Source organism: Gallinula chloropus, assembly GCF_964237585.1.
Source record: "Gallinula chloropus genome assembly, chromosome: 13".
NCBI classification, from domain to species: domain Eukaryota; kingdom Metazoa; phylum Chordata; class Aves; order Gruiformes; family Rallidae; genus Gallinula; species Gallinula chloropus.
This window is the reverse complement of record NC_140098.1, coordinates 12,008,798-12,023,802: the sequence shown is the minus strand read 5'-3', so window position 1 is coordinate 12,023,802 and position 15,005 is coordinate 12,008,798.

Here is a 15,005-nt window from a genome sequence, read left to right as displayed (position 1 = left end):
GGTAGATTGGATCTTGGGCTTCTACCTTTTCTCTTTGTGTGACTGGACCCATTCTGCAGTCGTTAGAGCACATACGCTCACACCACTTGCTTTGTCTGTGCCTAATGAGCTTTCTGACCCAACATCTTAATTTGGATACATCAGGTTTCAGCTGAGAGGCAACAGGTGTTGAACACAACTGCCATATCCCAGCTGTGGCAGGTGCCTGTGTGTCTCTTTTTGCTGTGATCCATTCCAGTATAAAGTCAAACAGGCCGGCCAGGTGGTTTACATTTCTTTTTTTCCCTCTGCATTGGAACAGAGACAGTAGTTTTCATTATCAGCTCTTGCCTCTCAGTTTTTTAGTTGATTTTCTGCCTGGCTTGCTGTCCAGATTGCATGTAAAAGGGTTGATTCTTTTTTGACAGAGAAAGGGCTGCGAGGTTTAGCTATTCGATTCAGTCACAGAATCAATCTTCACTACAGTCAGTCATCTGTTATTATGCTGCTGGTCCCTGTCCTTATCTTTCCACCCTACCCCCTTTCCAGGATGAGGTTTAGCAGCATCCTCTGTCTCATTATATATCAGGCTGTATTGCGATAACGATACTGTTGTATATTAAAAATATATGGGGAGTAGAAAAGACAAAACACAGAAAGCAATAACTGATTAAATACTATCTCAGTATTCTTCCAAGCTGGAGAATGAGCTATTCAGTTAATGAACTGATCTCAGTCAGCCCTGGAAGAATATTACTTGGCATGAGTTCACCCATTTAAATTAATCTATTTTTGCTCTACTTGCAGATCCTATATATTAATCCATCAGAGATGTATAAAGAATGGCTTAGCTGTTATTTTTAATTGAACAAGATGACAGAGTTTCAATGAATGCTCACATAAAATGGATTTTTAACCTATAGAAACCTTACCCCAAGAAATCATGTCATCTAGTTGGCACACAAAATAAAATCATATGATCAGTCCTTTTGTTTTCATTCTCAAAAAGGCCAGAGATGTCTGAATATGCACAAACCGCCTGTCTACAAATGCAAAATAAAATGTTTGACCTGCTGCTTACTCCTTTGGAGGCAAGCGCCTAGTGTTCCCACATGTTGAGAAGAAATACTACTAATAGGCCACAAGGACATAACTAATGATAAGCTACAGAACAAATATTTTTAGATTAGGAAAACTGGTAAGAGAAAAGGCTAAACTTGTTAAATTCAACATTAGGATTTATTCGATCAGTAAATAATGCTATGAGATCCATACCAAACTTAAATAGATCATCTTCCCATTAAAAAATAGAATTTGTCTGATACTGTTCTATAAACCACAAAAGTGACTGTGTTTCATGATGAAGTAAAGAATACATCAATGCTAAAGCAGGATACAGACTTTGGAGTGGTAAAAATCTTTTCTTCTCACTGCATAATGTCCTTTTGAAGCATTAAATTTTCTGGGGTTTGACAGACTGAAGATATGATTGTGTACAATTAGTTACGGGCCTTTATCACTTAAAATGTTATCTATCTAGTTTACATTTAAAGTGTTGAAGACCGCACTGGTTACTTACTGGAGAAAAATTTAACTCTATTCATGCTTTTTATAAAGCATTTTCTGATACCATGGTTCACAATCTGTTGATTGATCAGAGAGCAGCCAACACTTGCAAAAGGTATCAGTAGGAGATGGCTCAGCATGCAGGGCACTCTCTAATCTAGTAATCACATCTAGTTTTTGTTTCTGTTAGGAAAAAATATCACATAGTTTTTATATTCAGAATGGTAGTAACAACTTGGAAGCAAAGAATGTAAGGTAATAGAAACCGGTCCCATCCACGATAAAGGTGAGTGGTTGATAACAAGTAGTTTAAAATCCATAAATAAAACGTACTCTATAAAATTTAAAAGCTATTTAGGGAGAAAGTAGAATGGAAGATAAAAATTGTACTAGAGAGCTTCTATACTTTATGTAACATCCACAAGGTAGTAGAAACGCAGTAAAAGTACGTTTTGTCCTTAAAAAATTAAGTTCCTTAAATAAAACTAAGGGGGAGACATGGTTTGTAAAAGATGCTGGGTTGAAAACACTGAAGAAAAATAATCAGCACAAACCCCACAGTTTAGGCAGGAATTATCTGCTAAATTATCTGCGAAGTTATTGGTTGGAAATAGATTCTGGTCAGAACTGATTTGGTTTAGCTTCAACCAATATCCTGAAGATATAAAGGTGCCGTATATTTCTATAAACCATCTTCAAAGCCACAAACCATTTTCATCTTCCACAGATGGAAGACTAAAAGAAAACAGAGTTTTAGCAATGACTGCTATGAAACAAATAGCTGGACTAAAAAGAATGTCAAACCGCTGAAGATCTTAAAGTCAGGTCAGAACTATTGCACACCTCAGTGCAGTGTTCTTTACAGGGATATAATGAGGTTTTAAAGATACATTTTTGATAAAGATAATGCAATGGGGGGAAAGTCAGAAAAACAATTTGGTGACTGCTTGAAAAAGAAAGAAAAAAAAATCCAAACCCAAGAATACAGCAAGAAAGATATTCCAACTGGGAATTCATCTAATTGCAAGGAAAAAAAAGCCTGAAGACTATTGTTTTACTTATTTGTCTTCCATTATTGTTTCTATTTTTATAGACTAAAAGCCAAGCAAAAAGAAGCTGGATAACTTTTCCAGGTATCTACCACTGACATGGCATCTAATTTTTATCCCATTACAAAGAAAAGAGGCAGTGTTGTGGTTTAACCCCAGCCAGTAACTAAGCACCGTGCAGCTGCTCACTCACCTCTTCCCACCATGGCATGGAGAGAAAAATGGAAAAAGCCACCCAAAGTAATGGGTTGAGATGAAAGCAGTTCACAAGGATAACAGAGGAAGAAGAACAATAATAACAGTAATAAACATAAACAAGCGATGCACAAATGCAGTTGTTCACCACATGCGGAAGGGAAAAGAATCCCGATGCCCAGTCTGTTTAGGAATATCGATTCCACCTCCCAGCTAGCTTCCCCAATATATTATATATGGAACATGACATTAAATGGTATGGAATATCCCTTTGGCCAATCTGGCCAGCTGTCCTGGCTGTGTTGTCACAGCTTGTGCAGCTGGCAGAGTGTGAGAAGCCGAAAAGTCCTTGACAGAGTAAGCACTATAACTACTTAGCAACAACTAAAACATCAGTGTGCAATCAGCATTATTCTCACACTAAATCCAAACACCACACTATACCAGCTACTCTATTTCAGCGAAACCCAGGACAGGCAGACAATAGGTCTAAGGGTTTTAATGTAAACATCTACCAGAGGAAGATGCTGTAAGAGGAGAGTAATTTAAAGAGATAAGTAAATACACTTAGATGTAGGCATCACTGACAGCGCTGTCCACAGAACCACAGCAAATAAACTGATGGAAATGGGTGCCAGGATATAGAGACTCTTACCTGGTCAGCCATTGAGACAGCAGGAACAGAGGTAATATCAGACTGAAACGCAAGGTAGGCCAACAAAGGACACATTTTCAAAAGATGACAGTAGTATGAGTGCAACACTGTCACTGTAAATAGATGTTCATGGTGCACTAGCTGCTGCTAATAGATATCAGCCTATTTTCTATTGAAATAAAACCAAACATGCCTCTTTTCCAAGTCTTGTTCAGTCTGCAACTGAACAGTCCAAGATGTTTCCTGAAACATGTAAAGAAAAAGATTTTAATCATGGGGAGCATCTTGAGGAGTAAGTTTTAGCAATAGTCTGCATAGCAGTAACATGTATTTTGTTAAGTTCCTTTTAGAGTAGGAGTTTGAAGCAGTTAAAATGAAATTACCTCATAAATAAAGTTGGAAAAAAAAGGAGTTAATTAACCCATAAAACCACCAAAATGAGAGGTTTCTAAATAAAAGGATGGAACTAAGTTATTTTAAAAACCCATGAACAATTTAATATTTATAAACTAACATAAAATTATAAAATACAGGGAAGTACTATTACTTTCATGAAAAATTTTTTATTAACTTAATAACCCCTTTTGCTGAACTAAAGGCAGCCACACAGACAAGAAGAGCAAGGTCTTAGGAATCTGCTACTTAGTTTTCCATTTGAATTCAAACATATACATCCTTCTCCAGTTTTGCTCAATTAAAAAAGAAGAAACAATCAATCAGCCATGAAGTGTTTTCTGTTGGGCAGGGATTCAGTGGGGCTGTACGTACCCACAATCACTATAACGCATGGCTTTTTTAGCATGTAGTAGCATTAAGCTCTCCTGATGCATTTGACATGCTTTTGCTCAGCAAAATATGCCAAAGAGAACAGCTGCCCTTCTTGGTGCTCTCCTGCAGGCAGACTCTAATCCTCTGGGTTTATACAGTTGTTCAAGAAACATTAAAAGAAAAAGCCTTCTAAAGTACCAGAGGCACCAAATGGAAAACCTCTTGCTCAAAGTTTTACCTATATTAAGGAAAAAGTGTACGTTATGCTTTTAAAATTTTTACAGTAGTGCCTTCCAAAATCAGTCAATATAGTAAAGATCCCTATCAGAGAGTGCTGTTCATATTTATTATCTCAAAGGGAGGGGTGTGTCTGCTACAGTATGACCATAAACTGAAAACGAATCTCTTCCAGTCAAGACAGTACATGAAAGTTATTCGTCTAGCAGCTTCCAAAGTTGTAAACCCAGTTCAACTGGCTACCAGGCTCTGACTGTGCTTGGTACAAAACAACTGGTACGTACCAGTAAATCAGACAAAAGATCAAACTAAAAATAGTTTCAACATTGGTATTTATACACCTTCAGAGGATTAAAAACAGCCTTACTGGATTTCTTGAATTTTTTCTCGTTGGGAATGCCCTAACAAATTATAGCAAGGCTGTTCTAAAATTGATTGTAAAAGTTTAAAATTAATCTTTAAAATTAGAGAAGAAAACAGTTGTATGCCAAGAAAAGTTAGACTAAAACTTGAAAGCAATCCAAACTCGTTAAGGCACAGAACTTAAGTTCTATATCCAAGCAATGTTAACTCTTTCCTATAGCAGCCCGTTAGTTGGAAAATACATTTGATCTCTTTTAATATGATTTTAACATGGGATTAAATATTCATTAAATGATGTCAAACATTTGGTATTAATGTACAGTGTTCCTGGTGTCAGTAACTCTGTAAAATACCTAAAACTCTTCTGTTAATGAAATGTAACATGAATCCACTGCGTGAGGCTGCGTGTTCGGAAATAGTAGTTATATGTGGTTTATATTGCTAAGAGAATCACAAATAAGAAAGATCCTAAAAGGAAAGGAATGGTTGCCAGTAAACTGTACAAGACCAAAGGTTAAGTAACTCTCAGAACATGAGGTTATGGGTCGAAGTAGTTAAAGGGAAAATATCCCAGAAATACATTTCAGAAAATGAACTAATTAACCTATAAAATCACCAGAATGACAGGTACTTAAACAAAAGGGTGGGAATAATTCCTTTCTGGGAAACTGCTTCAATATTTATAACCTATCTGGCCTAAATATTACTCTAGATTAAAGATTAAATTAGAATTGTGTAGGATTTAAATTCCTTTGTACATAATCTCTCTGCATTTCTCAGTAGTGGCTGAATCACTCAAGAAAAAAAACAGTATTCTCCAAGGGAAGTTGTTACATTTTTCTGCTTCAGTTTAGGGTATATTTCTGTAACACCTTAAGACAACCTAATTTACAGTTGCCATAGCCTGGCCCTCCACCCTACCCTTAGCTGCTCAGGGATTTGTGCTGATGCGAGCACTGTGCAGTAAGTCAGCTCAGGGACCGGAGCCAGTTAAAACCCAGCTCTCCAAAGCAAGCAACTTTTTGTCTCCCGTCTCTGAACTGGCTCATTATATGGTAGCACGAGTGGCACAGGGGAGGGACCTCAGCTAGCTCTGTTGATACAAAGTCCTAGAGAACCCCTGGGATCATCAGCTGTCCAACAGTTAGAGGCTAACCATCTTTATACAAGCCCAGAGCTCACAGAGTAGTGACTTAAACTATTATTAGCTTTAGGTTCCACTAATATGGCAGCTAGTAAATCAAACAGATGAAACTTTCCTAAATCTGATACTTTTGGCAGAAATGAGGCAGCATGACTTGTTACAAATTGTCAGCTAGAACCAACAGTTCAGGGCTCCCCTGTTATTTTGCCTGGTTTCTCTCACGTCACCCTCAGAGAGCTGATTTAACCCACTAAACCAGATCTCAGTCTCCCTTGCTGTGTTAATTTTCTGCCTGGGGCAGTACAAGGAGGGAAGGGATTCCTTTCTTTCAGAAGCAGCAGGTTCTGTCAGCTCAGCCCAGCATGCTGCCTTTGCCTCTGAGGCTGTGGATGCATGTCCTGGTCGGATTGCTGCTGGGTTCAGTGGTTACCTCTCCTAGCCACCTACACAGCGAGGCAGTGAACACCCCCTTTTCAGTTCCAGTTAAAATAAGCCATGTTAGCCCCACACAGCAGATCTTCCCTATTGCCCTTTGAAAATCAGGATGGAACCTGATCTTGGCCATGACTTTAGCACCTCAGTTTTCTTCACCAACAACCCACCTGCCCCGGAGCCAGTTCTCCAAGATGTCTTAGGGGTGTGTACCAGAGTGCTCTCATTATGCACCTATTTCACAAAAAGGCCAGGGCAGAGATGTGAAAGCCAGGGCTTTGCATATAGCTCCTTCCTGTTCCTCTGGTGTACCTTCTACACACCCTCTCCAGAAAAAAAATAAAAAATTAAAAGTAATTAATACCAACTGCATCTAACCAGTTTCAAAAAGTAAGGTACTGACAGAAGAACTTGCTACTTCAACATAAATTGTCAATTCCTTGCCTTGTGCCGAAGTGTAGAGAGAGGAAGAAAAAAAAAAAGCTTTTAAAACATGGGGTATCTGCAGTTTGGATCAAAGAATGATCTGTGGCAAATGAATACAGGGCAGCAGTGCACAATCTGACCTACCAGACTTGCAGGAAAAGGCAGCCCGAGTCAGGTACAGTGCAGAAGTCACTGGAATTGGTTCAATTTGACTGAATGCCAGAGCACACTCTAATCTAGGGAACAAAGCCAGAGCTGACCCCATCTGAGGGACGCTTGTTGCTGTTTTAAACATGTGTCTTTAGTGTGCCAGATAACAAACCAAAGTTGATAACAACTTAGCATTTAAAGAATAATTAGCAAAAGCAGCAATGCTTTGATCTGCCCAGTTAGACTGCCATTAATGCCAGCTGGGTATGTTAAGCATAGATCTTTCTCTAACAACGTTTCAATCTATTTGAATAAATAAATTAATTTAGGCTAAATGTTAAATTATAACAGCTAAGTCTCAAAACCCACTCCTTTTCTCATTAGTAAATAAAATCAGCAACCTAGCCATTAAGGCAAATACCAATGATTACAACAAGTACTAGGAAATCAATTTAATATTTACATCTGTTTGTACTTTGAGACTTGTAAGAATATGGTGTTAGGCAATACCAGCGTAATGGTTTCTTCCTTCCCTCTGCACCACAGGAGTATGCCATCTGCTCCACATGACCGTTTGTGCCACCACCCTATGAGACAGACCAAGGGAACTGACCCAGCTTCATCCTTTATTTGGCAGCAGAGGGAAATGAGGAGGATTGTTCAGGTCAGTTACATTCCCTGATCTGATCCACAGAGTGACCCCACAAAAAGCTGCGTCAGCACAACCGTTCAGGGATGGCACAGTGGCTGCAATAAGCAAGGCAGACCAAGGGTATCTGAAGTTGGTACTGCTGCCAAGTGCTTAGTGTCACGAGACAGAAGTCCAAGAGCAGGATTAGTCACTGCACAATACCCACAAGGGGCAAGAGCTCGAGAAAAACTTCTAATGCACTGCTGTTGTATCAGTGCTCTCCACAAGCGATAGCAAAACCCCTGTGAACAAGTATATAAATGAACAGATGGTATCTCAAGGATAAATGTTGTAAATACACTGCTGTAGAGTGACTTCAGAGGAAAACCTGTGATGAGGCCGATCAATAGTGAAACTTGGAGAAAGTAAATCTGAAAAGTAAATAATGAGGTTTATTGCAAGTGGTAGAGACAGGGTATTGAATAATTTGCAACAGGATTTTCTCTTGTTAGCTGAGTTTGAGGTACATTTTGCTTTCAGTAAAGAGAAGGATAACCTTCAAAGAATCATTGCGAGAAGTGGCACACAATAGCAAATCATCAGGAAAAACAGACCGAAACTTACTTTAGTGAAAGAAAATTTATCCCCTCCCCACAACTCATACCAGTAACTCTGAAAACAATCTGCTAGAAACGATTGTTGTTCTGAGCCATGGCCCTGATGAATACGTTTTTTAGTCTCATGTTATAAGTAGGAGCTACAAATGGTTAAAAAATGTGGGTATAGTTCAGATAAACATCTAAGAGTTTGGAAATTCATCTGAATGCTTTCTGTTAGAGAAAAAACGTGCTGTGAGTCTCGTGAGAAAAAGGCTTATTTGTGATGTTGTTGGCACTTTTATTTCTCTTCTCAGCTGGAATATGATGAGAGTAGTCAACTTCTCACATGGTGTTTTGTCTTCAAATTGTGGGGAAAAAGTTCAGTTCTAAAAATAGGAGATTACGGTAAAACTCTTATCCTATATGAACTGACTTTGCCTCTCATTATGAAGAGGGACAATGGGATGGTGAAGTAAAACTTCAGTGAAAATTGAAAAGTTGCATGCAGTTAAACAAGAAATCGTTGTTGTTTTCATTTTACAAGTTAAAAAAATCCCCACATATTCAACTGGAAAGACAACTTCTGATTTTTAGTTACACAGCATTAAATGAAATGTGCCTCTCAACTTGAATAAGAACTCTGACAGCAACCAAGTTCTTATAGCAGTGCCTTGAAATGAAGTTTGACTCCGCAGCTGTAGGACCAGGGCCTTAGGTATTGACCAAGTAAATTGTCCACAACAAAACTAAAGTTCATTTCCAAAACACCTTAGTCTTCCACTGTAAGTCAGGGGATGTAGTCTCCAATATTAGTTCTGAAAATGGAACTTGACCCACTTAAGACTTGCTGACAGTTTTTTGTACCAGCTGTATGTGACAGACAGACATTTTTGCAGGGACAGACTATGGGGATGTAAGCACCTAACTTTTCATGCTGTAGCTCCAGCAGACTGCTCTACCTCACCAAGGGCAGCCAGACAGCACATCCCTTCCGTAACAGCAATTCTCCCCAATGTTTTTCTGATACAAATGGGTACAGTTTACTCCTCCTTGGACTAGCTCTATAGGGAAGTCCTTAACAGACTTCTAATGTCACAGACATCCAACTCAGCCAGGTAGCTAATATCTCCAGCATATAATCTGATAAATACCACTTTTGTTAGCAGTGCTGACTTAAACCACCTTTGCCTCCAGGCTCCTTGTACCCTTTCTTTTCTTTCTCCCTTGTTGCTCCTGAACAACTGCTAGGAGGGTTGGTGGCAGGACTGTGGAGAAGAGGTTGTTCCTAACCTGTATCAATCCCCTAATTTGTTTTCCCACAAAATCCCACAGACAAGAGATGGTGACAAAGATGTGAGGAATGAACAGCTGGGAAATGAGAAGCACTGGTGTGAGAAAAGGTCTTCATTGAACTACAGCAGCCACCCTGTCTGGCCATAAGATGTTTCTTCTACTACTACTAGGCAGCCAATTAAAGGAGAATTCTTGGAAAGCAAAAAGGTGTCAGTTAAAGATGGCAACAACACTTGTGCTTTTAAATAATAAACTGAAACTACAGGGGCACCTTGAGTAGAATTCAGTGACTTCCTTGCAAATCTGCACCTCTGCCTCTCTGCTAATCTGCAGAACTGGGCTTGCTTACACAGGGCCTGTGTGGCAGAGACAATCACTATCATTTCAACATTTTTTAACAGTCATCCCTCTCAGTGTTCTGTATGCAGAACTCTTAGCTCAGCTATCATTTTGTCTATGCACAAACTACATGGCATTGCCCCTTCCTTTCAAAAAATAACATTCAAACTTGTCATGAGAAAAAAGGAGAGATCCTCTTAAAAAGGGTCACAGGCAACTGAGATCACATTACAATGAACACACTCTGCTTCATCTTCATGGGGGTCTCTCCTCCCTCCCACCCGACACTGGTGTGGCTGCATACTGCTTCTGTATGAACAAGCTTGTTGTTACTGACTCTTGCAGTTTATTGGAAAATTAAAAAATTAAAATATGCAGACTATTTTATAACCGCACATAAATTCACAAACTTCCAAGACCCAGTATGTTTGCCTATCCCCAAACCAGATTACACAATACAGGCATTTGTAGGGAAAAATTCACAGACAGAATTTTAAAGGCTCTGTAACACTCACAAAAGAACTGTTAAGCAGCTGCTCATTCCCCACTTTTATGAATACAGGGCTGAGTTATTACTCCATATAATACAGTACTTGTTTTGACATAAAGTAGGGAGGTAATCCCTAATGTTTAGTCTGTTTACAGGTCATATCTGCCTCCCCAGTGACACTGCCAGAGCCTGGTAAAATTTCTGAAGGGCAGTGGGACTATACAGAGCACCCTTTACATACTGACCAGTGTATATATTCCCTATATAGAATCTCTATAATGAGTTTCCAAAGAATATGGTTTTGTTTTAGGAAACAAAGCGATGTTTTTCTTTTGCTCCTCCCCTCCCAAATCTTCCCCTTTAGAAATGACCCTTGGTAATCCTGCACATTTGGGTGTTTTTTAATCTGTAGAAAAAAATACAGAGCCAGGAGTCGGATGAAAACTATAATGCATAAATCCTTCTAAAGGAACTTCTCTCTATCCAGGCATATATACCTGTATCAGGAACACGGAGACCTGAAACAACTGCCTTATTTTAGCTGCCTTAAAGTTCAAGAGTGAATAATGTCAAAAAGCTTATATGCTTTCCCAGACACATGTTGCTTGGTTCACAGAAAACAATACCTAGTCTGTCCATCCGCTATCGCAGCTGCTCTAAGTACCACCTGGATCCAACTCAAAGACATACTGTATAAGATGTCATGACCTTCTTAGTGCAGAAGATAATAAGATTCTCAGGAGCAACATCAAAGAGTTTTGAGAAAAGGTTACTGTGGATCCTGGAATGAGTTTTCTTTCAATTATTTCCGTGAACCTTTGCTTTCTTTCTCCTTACAGTTTTCCATCCCTTATGCTCTTTTGGAATAGTCCAGTATGGAGGATCTCTCTGCAAACCTTGGTTTAACTCATAGCCAAGTGAGGGATCAAATTCACTTGCTTGTTGTCTAGAGTAATTGTAACTTCAAGTTTATAATTCAGAAATGATATGGACCATAAACTGGGCATTTACTTGGCGCCTTTTTTTTTTTTTAAATTTTTCTTAAAGAAGAATTGGGGTCACCAGGCACCTTGAGAATGGAGATTCCATCTTCCCTGCCTTGATGTGAGAGGTAGCATTACTGAACTTGAGGACATGGTCAGACTTTTGGAGCTGGTCTCTATTAAGAGGTGAATTCCTTCACACCACCTGCAGTTGCCAGTCCTCTCTGACCTACCAGTCTGACTATATATCATAGAGCCACTCCCTAGCCTCCTGTCAAAATCATCTGCTTTTTGTGGAAAATAATCACAGAGGCATAGGAAAGGAAAGAAAGAAAAATGTTCCGTTCTGTTGGCTCCTGTTACTCCAGGGACTGGACAAGGTTCTCACTGACGGTTACCACAGCTATTAATACCCTCTAACAAAGCATATAAATACCACGATTTAGAGAGGAGCGACATCTCACTAGGAAACCCTAGGAATATCATTGAAGTAGGCAACTGTATAGCAATTTCTTTAAAGAGAGAAAATGATGACCATTTGGAAAAAAGTCTTTATATTTTAATGATCTGTAAAGTTTAGCCTCTGGCAGTTCTATTTTAAAAACAATCTTTTACAATTAAAACCAGTTAACTCCAACTGCTGCAAGATGAAATATATTTGATCTCCTGTCCACATTTTGAATTGCCACGTTTGTTTGCTGCAGACTAACCTCCCCTCCAAATATTAAATGTTGATATCTTACGTGCCTACAGAAGAGGCACAGCATCTGTTACACAGTCAGGAAACCGACTGCCTTACTGCCAGGAAAGACAACTCACTTTGTGCAAGAATACTATTTGTTAGCCCTGCAAGAATCCACTTAGCTTCCATTTCAGCTCATTTGTAGTTGCCAATATCTACCCTTTAAATACTTACAGCTGCCACTCCTGTGCTGAAAAAGTATCTATTTTCATCTTTCATTTAGGAGTGAGACACTGTCCAAAGCATCTGGTAATGTGAACTGAGGGGCCCTGGATAGCCCAGGAACTATATAGCCTGGTTCAAAGTCATCCCGGATGAGAGTAAGAGCTTCATGAGCAGTTCTTCTGGCAGCAGTGGCCCTTGGTTATCAGAAGAGCCCACACATCAGAAGACTCTATTTTGGTTTTACCCTGCATCAGTTCCCCAGTCTAGTTAGCCAAACAGCTGAGATGGCAAAGCAGGGGCAGGAAGAGATGTCCAGGATTACTTTTCTAGAATTGGCTTCACTGGGCAAAGGACTTCAGCCTATGCAGACACCAATCCAAAGCACTAATTCCCTAGTCAGACATTTACAATTGTGCCATGGATTCAATAATTATTTCAAAATATCCTTTGTTTTCACAGAACAATAGTGGGAGGCCAAGAAAGGTAAACCAGGTTATTTCATTTTAGATTCTGCATTTGACTGAGTTGTTTGTCAGCTGCTGTGATCCCTATCGTGGCCCAGCAAGAGGCCATAAAATGTCTAGGGTTTAAAAACAGTCTTCCCTAAAATCATAATCTACTCTTAGAAATGGAGATTGACATCACAAAATTGCATTGCTGCCATACACATAAAAATCAATGAGAGGTCCATTAGAATTCTAAGTATTTAACCATTAAATAATGCAGATATCATCCCACCAACATCCCCTGCTGTGACTGACAGTGTATGTACACAGTAGGCATTTTTAGAGCAGGCCCAGCCAGCCTGGCTATAAAGCAGCTGTATTAAGCTATTGCTCACAGAAGCCCTGCAGCACCGATTTCATTGCACAGATGCATGACGTTCTACAAAAGGAAATAAATACTTGAAAAGATTACCCAGCTCCAAGACCTGTTTTGGTCTGGCTTTTCTGCCAGTAGCCAGTCATTTTAACTGGTATTTTAACAATACAACTTCAATTACACAGAAATAACATTTGTCTTCGCTGCTCTGAGAAACCTCAGAACTTGCAAAGCAAACTGCTTCCCACCATACAGTGCTCTTACTTGGGAGGGCTCTACTGCCACAATTCTCTCTGTTTGTAGGGATAATTTGACACAAAAAAATTACAACTCTGATTTGACTACCATGAATGTACCCATAAAGAAGATTTACAAGTGCCAGGAGGCACTTTCCTGGGCCTGATGCTAACGAGGTTGTGGCTGTACTGACCTCCCCGAGGTGATGAATACTGACTTCAGCAGTCCCTATTTCCCCTCCTAAGGCACTCTCCCAGGTACCCTTTCTTGCCTCGATTCCACTCTTGCTGTTATGCCACCACTAACTAACACTTGTGTGATCCCAGAGTAACTCGCATCAGGGAATTGATTCACCTGAAAAATAAAAGCAACCATAAGCAGGTGTCTGTGCCGGCACAATGGAATAGGTAACAGGCAATGGAGATTGCTACAAGAAACAGGAGGCAAGGACTTAATAACCACCACCTATTATGTGAGCCACAATAACACAGAGTCTCTATGCTAGTGGAAGAACTGGAATTGCAAAGGGATGAAATCCCTGGTGAGCCTGAATAGCTCAGTGAAAAAGCTCAGAGTAGATGTCAAAACAGCTTTCTTCCCTTGCCTTAGCTATACCTCCATCCTTTTCACGAAAGAAAACATTTATCATGTTTGAATAGAATGCTACATTAGTTCATTTAGTAGTTTTGAGTGTCTCTGAGAATTGTGGTGCTTGTTTCAGGAATATACTGGCACCATCATTCAAACACATTATCGTAGTAATACACCTAAGACTCAAGGACAGGTAGCAACTTCCTGAGCTGACGGGCATTCAGTACCCCTTTTTGGCATTCGTCAGTCCACCTCCCATCTCAGAAAAACTTAATACATTTAATGAAAAATCTTATGCAGTCCCCATGAACTATTGGATACCAGTTCATTCTTTATAAGCACATAATTTAAAAATTTCAAACAGAAAAGGGCTTGAGGCAAAATTCCTTGCCTAAATAGCTTTTAAGTTTGTGAGAACTTCGATCCAAAATATGTTACTTGAATCCATCTAATTTACCCAGTGTTTCATCCCTGTAAGTAATTCAGTCTCAAGTTTTGTAGTCAACTAGCAAAAACTTGAAACAGTGCTGATCTACACTTTAAATAATTCGCAGTCAAGAATCAAATGACACTACTTCCCATATTTATAATGGGTAGATCTGAATTCAGGACATTATCCAGCAGCTCAGAACCATATTTAAAATCACCAGTAAAAGCACTCAGGGAGATGGTAAATCATTTTACTGACACTGATACAGCTTCATGTAAGCCCAGTTTTGGATCCCTGACTCTTGTAACTTTCTTCTCACTGGTTCATCCAACACCACATTCTTTAAGTTGCTTTATAGGAAGTTTCCCTTTGTGCTGTTTCTTGATTATGACAAGTCCACTCTGAGTTGCTCAGCTTCCTTCTCCTTTACCACACCCATCTTTGACACAGAGAGCACAAAAAGCACAAAAATATGCACTCCAGCTTCTCTGCTGCTCTTGTGAAAAATGGGTCAGTCGGGTCTGTGCTCCTCCCTACCTTCCACCCTTTGTGTACAGTTATATCCTGTATGCCCTACCTTTCATGTTTGTTCTCTTAGATGGTACATTCTTCACAGCAGATGCTCCATATACAACACTTACTCTATTTTGGATGTTGCTATAATACAGGTAAATAACTATATTCCACATAGACCTGAACATCTCATAGCAACAAACCAA